We start from the raw sequence: 11,658 nt of genomic DNA on the forward strand, positions 1-11,658 counted from the left end.
TAGATATCCAGCATCTGCATATCCGATGAGGGTGGCATCTTGCCTTGATTGATAAAACAAACCAAGATCTTTTGTTCCTCGTAGATATCGTAGTAAGTGTCTTACTCCTTTCCAGTGTCTCTTCGTTGGTGCGTTGCTAAACCTGGCTAACAAATTCACAGAAAAAGCTATGTCTGGTCTAGTATTGTTAGCTAGATACATTAGAGCCCCAATTGCACTTAGATATGGTACTTCAGGACCAAGGACATCCTCGTTTTCCTCTCGAGGTCTAAATGGATCATATTTCATAGTCAAAGACCGAACAATCATCGGGGTGTTTGTTGGGGTCGCTTTGTCCATGAAAAAACGTTTTAACACTCTTTCGGTGTAGTTAGACTGATGGACGAAAATACCATTATTTAAGTGCTCAATTTGCAATCCAAGGCAAAATTTAGTTTGTCCAAGGTCTTTCATCTCAAATTCTTTCATCAAGTATTTTGCAGTTCTTTCAAGTTCATTTGGGGTTCCAATGATATTCAAGTCATCAACATAAACTGCAACAATTGCAAACCCTGATTGTGATCTCTTAATGAAAACACAAGGACTGATTTGATTATTCTTGAACCCTTCTTTCATAAGGTATTCACTAAGACGATTATACCACATCCTCCCAGACTGTTTCAATCCATAAAGTGACCTTTTTAATTTTATGGAAAGTAAATGTCTAGGCTTGTGGTTTTCTGGTAATTTTAATCCATCTGGGACTTTCATATAAATATCTGTATCGAGTGACCCATATAAATATGCGATTACTACATCCATTAATCGCATCTTTAGTCCTTCTGAGACTGTCAAGCTTACCAGAAATCTTAACGTAGTTGCATCAACTACGGGAGAATATGTCTCCTCATAATCAATCCCTGGAATTTGAGAAAAACCTTGGGCTACAAGTCTTGCCTTGTATCTTACAATTTCATTTTTCTCATTTCGTTTTCTCACAAATACCCACTTGTATCCAACTGGCTTTACACCTTCTGGTGGAAGGGTTATTTTTCCAAACACTTCTCGTTTTTCAAGTGACTTTAACTCTGTCTGCATTGCCTCTTTCCATTTTGGCCAATCATGCCTGCAACGACATTCTTCCACTGTTCTTGGTTCACTATCATTTTCGTCAGATGCCATTTCAATTGCAATGGAATATGCAAATATTTCATTTACGATAACATCATTTCTATTCCAATAATTCCTGGTAGAAACAAAATTTATTGAAGTTTCATTGTTATCGATGTTATGGTCATCTTGTTCATCCCCTTTCGGATTATCATCTTTTTCTCTATTCTTATCTGTACTTTGTCTTTCTTGACCTTCTGTAAGGGGAATATTGTCGATCTCATCAGGTCTTTTTAATTTTCTTGGTTTAGAGTCTTTTGAACCAAGTGGTCTTCCACGCTTTCGGCGTGCTAGAGATTCATTTTCAATGATCTTATCACCAGATGGAATTTCAATTCGTGCAGGGGCATTTTCAGCTGGTATATGTGATTTTGTCACTTTCTTTGCATCTATAAATGCATCAGGCAGCTGATTTGCAATGCTTTGTAAATGAACAATTTTCTGAACTTCTTGTTCACACATATTTGTTCGTGGATCAAACATTGACAATTGTGTTGCATTCCAAATGATTTCTATTTCTTTCTTTCGTGGGTCCACTTTCTCTCCCCCTAAGGCTGGGAATACTGTCTCATTGAAATGACAGTCGGCAAATTTGGCCGTAAATAAATCACCGGTCATTGGTTCAAGATATTTAATTATGGAGGGTGATTCAAACCCAACATAAATTCCCAGCCTTCTTTGTGGACCCATCTTTGTTCGTTGGGGTGGAGCAATAGGAACATACACCACACAACCAAAAATTTTTAGATGTGAGACATTAGGTTCTCGACCAAAAACTAATTGTAGTGGTGAGAACTTATGATAAGCAGTTGGTCTCAACCTAATTAGCGTTGCCGCATGTATTATGGCATGACCCCAAGCAGATGAAGGCAATTTTGATCTCATCAATAATGGCCTTGCAATCAATTGTAGTCTCTTAATTAATGACTCAGCAAGTCCATTTTGTGTATGAACATGAGCTACTGGATGTTCTACAACAATTCCAATCGACATACAATAATCATTAAATGTTTGGGATGTAAATTCCCCTGCATTGTCAAGCCTTATTCTTTTTATTGTATGGTCTGGAAATTGTGCTCTTAGTTTAATAATTTGAGCAAGGAGTTTTGCAAAAGCAACATTTCTACTGGATAAGAGACTTACATGTGACCATCGAGTTGAGGCATCAATTAATACCATAAAATATCGGAATGGTCCACATGCAGGATTAATTGGTCCACAAATGTCTCCTTGAATCCTCTCTAAAAATGTTGGAGATTCAGTAGCAATTTTGTTCATAGATGGCCTTATTATTAATTTGCCAAGTGAACATGCAGAGCATGTTAATTCATCTGATCGAGGGATTTTAACATTCCTAATTGAATGTCCTACTGAATTTGCTATAATCTTGTGCATCATTCCTGTACCAGGATGACCCAAACGATCATGCCATAAATTTAGCAGATTCTTATTATCTAACTTCTGGTTAGATATCAAATTTATTTCAACTGGTCGTATATCTATATGATATAAGCCTGAAGAATATGCTGGCAATTTCTCATACACATGTTTCTTGCCATGTTTTTCTACCGTGAGGCATAAATATTCCTTTTGATCCACTATCATTGTTTCTAAATGAAAACCATTTTGACGCACATCTTTAAAACTTATAAGATTTCTTCGAGATTTACTCGAATATAAAGCGTCATTAATGATTAATTTTGTTCCATTTGGGAGTATTATGCAAGCTTTTCCAGAACCTTCTATTAGCTTGGCTGACCCAGAAATGGTATTAACATTTGCTTGAAATAATTTTAACTTGAAAAAATATTTTCTATCCTTCAGAATAGTGTGTGTTGTTCCACTGTCCAAAAGGCATTGAAATTTGGAACCAACTTCGGGCAGATCCATATCTTCATAAAATAATAAGTATAAGATTAGTTTAAGATAATTAAACAGGACTTACTTTATTAATGATGAATAATTAAGAGTACATAACTTGAACATGAAAAAAAAAAAACATACAAGAAAAGTACATAATGAAAACATAATACATATCATAGTAATTGATGAATTATCTAAACATGATTATTCTCTCCAAAGATAAATTCACCACCAACTTCACCATTGTCTATGTGGAAATCAGACACATCAAGGCTAATTCCAGGGACATTTTCTTCATTAACATAATTTGTTTCGGCATGTTTTTCTTTCCCTTTAATGGAAGCCTGGTATAGTTCTATCAGATGTTTGGCCGTACGACAAGTACGTCCCCAATGTCCAGTCATGCCACATCTATAACATGTGTCTTTTCCTTTTGTGGTGGCTTGATTTTTGTTTCCTTGTTGATGCCCCCTTTGAGTGTTGTTTCTAGGGGGAAATTGGCCTCTACCACGGCCATAACCACGTCCACGGCCACGTCCGCGGAAATTTCCACGACCTCTGCCACGGTTATTATATTTTCCACGTCCACCTCTATGAGCAACATTTGTCTCGGGTGGATTTGAGCTTTCTACAGCATTTGTTTCATTGAATGCTTGAGACCCAGTTGGTCTTAGGTTGTGATTGTTCAACAGAAGATCATTATTCTTTTCAGCAACCAATAATGTAGAAATAAGCTCAGAATATTTTGCAAAACCTCTTTCACGGTATTGCTGTTGCAATACAATGTTGTTAGCATGGAATGTAGAGAGTGTTTTCTCTATCATTTGCACTTCAGTGACTGGTTGATCACAATATCTCAATATTGATACGATTTTATATAGTGATGAATTATAATCACTGACAGATTTAAAGTCCTGAAATCTCAGGTTTGTCCACTCAAATTGTGCTGAAGGAAGGAGTACCCTTTTATGGTGGTCATATCTTCCTTTCAAGCTATCCCATAGTTCTCTGGGATTTTCCACCATTAAATACTCAGTTTTCAAACTGTTATGTAAATGATGCCTTAAGAGAACTATAGCTTTTGCTTTCTCTTGATCAGTTGGAACTTTAACTTGAGCAGGAGCATCTTTTTCGTTTCCTGGGATAGTAATTTCTTTGATTGTATGTTCCGATCCCTGAGCCTTCAAATTCATTTGGGCATCAACTGTCCATTCAAGATAATTATGTCCGGACAAGTCTAATACGTCAAATTGTCTTTTCATCAAGTCTCCCATTTTAACTACAATCAAATAGGTAATTATTATTAAGCCAATTAAGCAAGTGATAATTAAAGTAATCAATTTGTAATCATAATAATAATCCATTTAAAACATATTTGCTTCTCCCCCTTGGGTTATTATTATGATTTACATAAAGTTAAGCTAAAATTAAACATGATAATTACGTTAATTAAACAACGACAACAACAATAATAACAATAACAATGATAATAATAACAATAACAATAAATACTACTACTATCACTACATCACCGACAACAACAACAACAACAATAATAATAAAAATATTAATGACATACATTAATGATAAGACAAAAGGAACATTTAGTATAACAAAATGCACTTATAATCTACCTAGAAGGCAAAAAAAACTTGAAGTACTACGGAGATTACATGCATGAATTCCCTTTGTCGAAAAACCGAGCGTTACTTATGTAAAATGATGAAAATCATCATTGCCATTAATAAAACTACTAGGGCCATAATTAAAACTAAATATAGTTTTAATTTCCTTAAATCTTCTTCAAAGGTAAAGGGGTGTGGTGGTTGTCGGTTGTCGACGGGGAACATGGTGTATGACCGGTGTAAATGGAGGAAGAAGAAGAGGAGATAATTTGGGTAAAGTTTAAGGAGGGGATAAGGTTTGTATGGTGAAATAAGGGGGTGTAATCCGCGTAATTTATCCGTTTTAGCTTTACACTACTGTAAAAATATCATACAATGTTCTAGTAGACTGGTAAAATAATCGTAATCAAACTATTAATATTTACAAATGTAAATAAGTATCACACTGGGATGCAAGCCGTAGTGGTCCGAGAACCCTAATCTATTCATGAGGTCAAGGGTTCGAAAACTGAAAGAAACATAAAAGTGTGTAATCTAAAAATTAAATAAATATAAAGGCTGCATCATTTTTTTCATTTTAGTAATTATGCACAAGTAAGTAAGTATAAACATGATTTGTGTGACCATGAAATTTACTCTATTAACATGCATACAACAAATATTTCCACATGCAAAAGTAATTATATATTACTTTCTATAACCATGCATGAGAGTTACCAAACTAAGTATCATAAATAAGGTATGTATTGATATCCTCATTTTTAATCAACATGGCTAATTATGTAGAGTAATTTTGTGGAGAAATATATTGTGAGTTTCTGGTATAGAGGATCCCATATGGGCAACTATAGAGCATACTCCTCAAAATATATTTTGTGAAGGAAATTGAATCTTTGTAAAAGTTGGATAATCGGTATAAGTATACCTGATTAAAGATGGTGCTGATAACGTGTTATGAAATATATAGAAATTAGAGGATTAAGAGAAGAAGGTAATAAGAGAAGTATTACTACTTTTATGTATTACTCTTGGTAATATTTTTGTGCATCATACAAGTGAAATTACATGGCTATTTATAGTAGTAAAAACCACTATTACATTGTGGGCTATAACCTTAGAGGGTGGCAATTAGGGTTGGCTACTACATTAAATGTAATGAAGAAATTGGAGTGTGGACATTCACACTTTGACTAAATTAATTAACTCTTAACAGGAGGAAAATTATTTAGATTAAAGACATGTATGTCAATTGTCGGATCTTTCAATTGTTTGATCCTAATTAGTACTTCCGTTTCATATTATTTAACATTTTTTCTCTCTATTTTATATCAAATCATTACAAATAATATAAAATGGAGATAGTACTTCTTTGTCCTTTTAATTAAACTAGTATTTAGCCCCTTTTAAAAAAAAAAACTATTATTTAGTCTGAGATATGCACGGGTTACATTTTTTGCTAAAATGTTTATTAGTAAGAATTCAATTGTTTATGAATTAAACTAAAATGTTTATGAATACAAAAATGGTATATAGAACTCCCTCCGTCCCTTAATACAAAGCCTCTTTTGGTTTTTACGCGGAAATTAAAAAAGTTGTATTCTTTAAAACTAATGATTAAAAGTACATATGTGCGTGTTGGGTTAGAGAGAGATAGAGAAAAAAAAATAGTTGGGAATAATTGAAGAGATGGAGAGAGAAAGTGTTGGAAATTGATGTTAAAAGTACAAAAAAAGTAAAGAATAAAAAGGACAACTCATCAAAAAGAGGGTAATAATGTCAAAAAATACAACCTTTAAATAGAAAGAGACATTGTATTTTGGTTTACCCAAAAAGGAATGAGGCTTTGTATTAAGGGATGGAGGGAGTAGTAAAATAAAGAAAGATTAGTAGTAAAAATAATTATGTTGTTTCATATTTTCAATTTTACATTTTTTCACGTAAAAAAGATACATAGAGAGATACTTAATAAGAATTAACTATCTCCTACTCTATATAAGAAGTTGATAGAATCAACCATGAGACGCGAGTGAACAATTATTTTTAAAAGAAATTAACTTCATTAGTTGAAGAAGATAATCTAATATATATATAAAGGGGAGTTTTTTCCAGAGATTTTAGAGAGCCACGTATGATTTTGTTATTTAAAAAAAAAAATTAGAGCATCACATATTTATGTGTGCCACGTAGGATGAAATAAAAACAATAAAATGAAAGATTAAAATTATCATACTAATCTAATGATTTATCTAAGTATTTCAAATAAAATATGTTAATCCTTTAAAAATTTATTAATTCTATCCTACCATTATCTTTCCACGGTTCAAAGAACTATACAAAAAAAAATGAAAAATTAAAATTATCATACTAATTTAATGATTTATCTAATTATTTGAAATAAAATATGTTAATCCTTTTAACAAGTTTCACCGACTTTCAAAAAAGTGATATTAAAAAAAACATAATATCAAAAAATCATAATATATGATTATTGTTATCCCAAATATCCAAAATCACGTAAAAAATGTAATATGTATAAAAACAAAAAATAAATAAAAAAAATTATTCATATAGATAATAACTAAAAAAATGATAAAATTTTAAATTAACAAGATAAATTACCATGGCATATTCATGTGATTGGTGTCGTTAATAAAAACAACGTTGATATGGATAACAATTAAAAAGGATTTTATAAAGAATGATAAGATTTATGTAGAGAAGATATGATGTATTATATTTCCTTATAAATAGGCCTTAATTTAATTCACAATACATAGAAAAATATTAATTGTTTCTTTTCATAGTCGGAGATCCCAAGATTCATGGCTACACAAAGTGAAATTTATAATACCTACGAGGATGCAATATTTATAATATCTTCGAGGATGCAATGGTAAACAAAGATACAACTAAGGTTGGAGATGGAAAAAAATTAATCTTGTCACCGTCATTGATCGGAGGCACAAGAAATATGTACCAGAATTACAAAGAAACGATATACTCTACACACTACATATTTAGGGCTGAAAAAGGGAATAGGATAATCCTGTCAGCGTCATTCACAGGAGACACAAGATACATAAATCAAAACTACAAAAAAAGAATAGAGTACTCTGCATAGATGTGTAGAAGAGAGAATTCCATTTGAAGCACACATTGGTTTTTTTTTTTTTTTTTTATAATTTTTGTTAATATAATAATAATAATAATAAATGTCGAAACAAATCTAAAATGATATTAAAAATAAAGCCGTGCAGCGCACGGGCTTCACACCTAGTTACAAAATAAAAGTGACTCTTTAATGAAATATGTACCAGAATTACAAAGAAACGATATACTCTACACACTACATATTTAGGGCTGAAAAAGGGAATAGGATTATCCTGTCAGCGTCATTCACAGGAGACACAAGATACATAAATCAAAACTACAAAAAAAGAATAGAGTACTCTGCACAGATGTGTAGAAGAGAGAATTCCATTTGAAGCACACATTGGTTTTTTTTTTTTTTTTTTTTTTATAATTTTTGTTAATATAATAATAATAATAATAATAAATGTCGAAACAAATCTAAAATAATATTAAAAATAAAGCCGTGCAGCGCACGGGCTTCACACCTAGTTACAAAATAAAAGTGACTCTTTAATGAAATGACACAATAAATGAAGGAATAAAAAATTAAAAGAAAAAATAAAAGTAAAAGTGTACCAATAAGAATGGGACACATGGCAGCGTATATTGTTTGCAAAAGTTCCTGTTATTAAATATTAGTATAGATTTTAGTTAAAACTTTTAGAAAAAATTTAAAATAATAAGGAAAAATTATCAAAATCTATACTTCTATACTAAAAAGCGTTCCTAAAAACGTTTATGCGCCACGTGTGTCACGTCACCACTCAATAATCAATGGCATCATGCCACGTCACAATTCAATATTTCAACGCAATGTTAAGTAAAAAACACATAGAAAGAAGTTTGAACCCCTAACCTCATGGAACATATACCACACGCCTTGCCATCTTAACTAACAATAATTTATGCTTCATTGCATCCACATAAATGCATATAAATGTAGAATAAAAAAAAAAAAAAAAAAAAAACACCTAAACTAAAAACAAATGAAACTAATCACTATTCAAAAGTAATTTGCAACCCGTCACTTCCTCCTTATTTTGGTTTTGGTTTTGATAACTAATCACTATTTCTTTAATTTTTTTTTTCTTTACCGATTCCCTTAATTTGGTGGTGGTGGAGCATAGTGTATTTGAGCTAGTGGATTTTTAGGGGTGAATGTCAGTGATGATGTCAGTGATGATGATGATGGTGATGATGGTGATGAGGGTTGTGATATGATACATAGTATCAATCGTTTAACCCCTTAATTAGTTATTAGTTGTTGATAATAATATCTTTGGGCTGATTAGATTATAGGTGGTGATAAATAAATTTACGCTCTTTTTTTTTTCTGTTAATCGTACAACTATCTAATTTAGGTTATTTCTTTGTTTAATTGTAGACGGAGGCTAATAGGTGAACATTTCGGAGGATAATTACCTTGAGTTTTACGCACGATCAAGGTAATTTTCAATGTCCATCATCTCTAGAATCCCGTTAGGAAATTGTTTTGAAATATTGTGTGCCAAATACGTGCTTACGTAATTATACGTGATGAGTGGGCTATCGTATGATATTATGGAATTATATTATATACGAGTTTTCTATTTTGTGTACTAGTATATGTATTTTCGAAAAAATGATTATTTGACATCGTATGAGTTATTTAAAATAAATAAATCTTTGGGAATTGGATGATTTGATTATATGTGATTGATGGACTCATGTGGGATGACTATGGACTAATAATACTGAAATTGAAGTATTGTTATTTGGGATTAAATTGATTTGTGCAGTACTTGTGTACAGTGTAATCGGATGATTTAATCTAATAAAATGTACAGTGAAATTTAATTTAAGAAGGGAAATGAAACCCGAAAGGGTGAAGAACAGGTTGCCCACTAGTAGTTATGGTTGCTACTAGTTGGTTTAAATTATTGTATATTGCTGTTGTCATTCCTCCTAATCACTGGGTATTAGTGAGGGGTGTGCACACTAGGGACATTTTGTTTATTTCATGGTCATTTGGGGTAACGCGCGACCCTCTGTAAAGTAGGTGGTGATAGGGACTAGTCCCGACTTACTGGCGTTCTCTTTCCCTCTCTTAACCAAAGTAATAAATTGCTATGTGACAAGTTAATTTCGGTTGAGTATTATAATGTCTATGAGACTATATTATGTATAGAATGTTTTGAACTAAAATTATTTATTTTACGGGATGGAGTTGGAATTACTCAGTTTACCTGATTTTTGGGAATTTTCTCTCTTTTCTTGTTTCTGATTTATTTTGCAGGTTGGTAAGAGGGTACTCGGTTACGTGTGAGGAGACGTTAGAATAATCACGTAGCTAAGACATTTTAGTTTATTTCCAAATTTAATTATTTTCTTTCAACTATTGGTTTCAAAATAATTGCAGTTTTGATGTAATGACTATTTTATTTTGCTACCAATTAGACCACTTAGTTTATTAATTATTATTTCATTTTTTGCTTTGCATTTATTTTCCACGGAAAATAGGTGTAGCAGTAACAGTCCCAGAGTTCGATGGTTGGGTTTTGAAAGTTAAAAAGATTACTCTTATTGTTTTAAAAAAACTCGAATTTTGGGGGTGTTACAATACATCTTCCAAAAATTAAAAAAATAAATAAAAAATAAATAAAAATACATCTTCCAAAAATAGAAGGTGACCGGTTAATAACCTTATAAAATAGGTTACTTGTGACACTTGTCGCTTTATAATTTTCATATGCTTTTTCACTTTTTTTAAACGGTGGTTTCACCAAATGCCATCGAGTTTTGTAAAAATTCACCAAATGCTATTGTGTTTTTTTTCGAAATTCACCAAACGTCATCGAATTTTTCAAAAATTTACCTGATGCCAACGGTTGTTAGCTTTGTTAGTCATTAGGGTTAATAATGACACGTGTCATGATATAATTAGCCTTTTTTAATCATTTATTTTAATTAATAAAAAATATTTTTTTCTCGATTTCCGTAAAAAAAATTTACAAACTAGCAACTTCGGGGCGTTGTCCAAGCTACACTAATTTTATTCTATTGTATAATACAGTATAATGGCTAGGGATGAACATAACAAGGTACCCTGTTAAAATTTCTGAAACTGCAACCGGAACATGTTGCAACAAGTTTCTCAAAAACGGGAACCTGAACCGAAACCGGAACATCTTTTAATATATTTAATAACTTTTTCATAATTATTTTTTTAAAATTTGGATGGTCACTAATTTATAACGTTTACAACTCACAAATACAACGAATCAAAAGTAGTTGTTTAGCAAATATAATGCACATATTTATAATTGTGTTTTTTATATTTGCTATTTAAAAAATTGGGCTTGAATTAGTGTATAATTTGCAATGTAGTGAAATCATTTATCAAGTTACAAGGTATCCTACATATTCCGATTCCAAAAATTGAGAACCTGACCGGAACTTGCTGCAACGGGTTCTCAATTTTACTATCCCAGAACTGGAACTTCTTGTCAAGGTTCCGGTTCTAGAAGTTGTAGTTCCTAACAGGTTTCGGTTTCCAATTTATGGTACCTTGCTTTTTTGCTTACCCCTAATTATGACCCAGGTTTGAGCAAAAACTAGTTTTGGAGAAAATACATCTTAATAAGTTTGAGAAACAACTGAGGCATATTAAGGGGTAATTTTTGTAAATTTCAAGTTATGAAGGGGTAGTATAGTAATTATGGATGATATAGGAAGGCGAACGAAAACAGGGAATCTTTAGACTGAGTAACGACGTCTGCACTCAAAGCTACTCTGTGACCGTTAATTCTTTCTCCCTCTACTTTCCTCTTTCTGTAAAAACCTAAGACCTTTACTTTCCTCTTCCTGTTAAAACCCTAATCGCAAAATTGAATTTCTATGAAATCATATC

The sequence above is a fragment of the Chenopodium album genome, chromosome 13 (genome assembly GCF_948465745.1).
Source record: "Chenopodium album chromosome 13, dcCheAlbu1.1, whole genome shotgun sequence".
Classification (NCBI taxonomy): Eukaryota; Viridiplantae; Streptophyta; class Magnoliopsida; order Caryophyllales; family Amaranthaceae; genus Chenopodium; species Chenopodium album.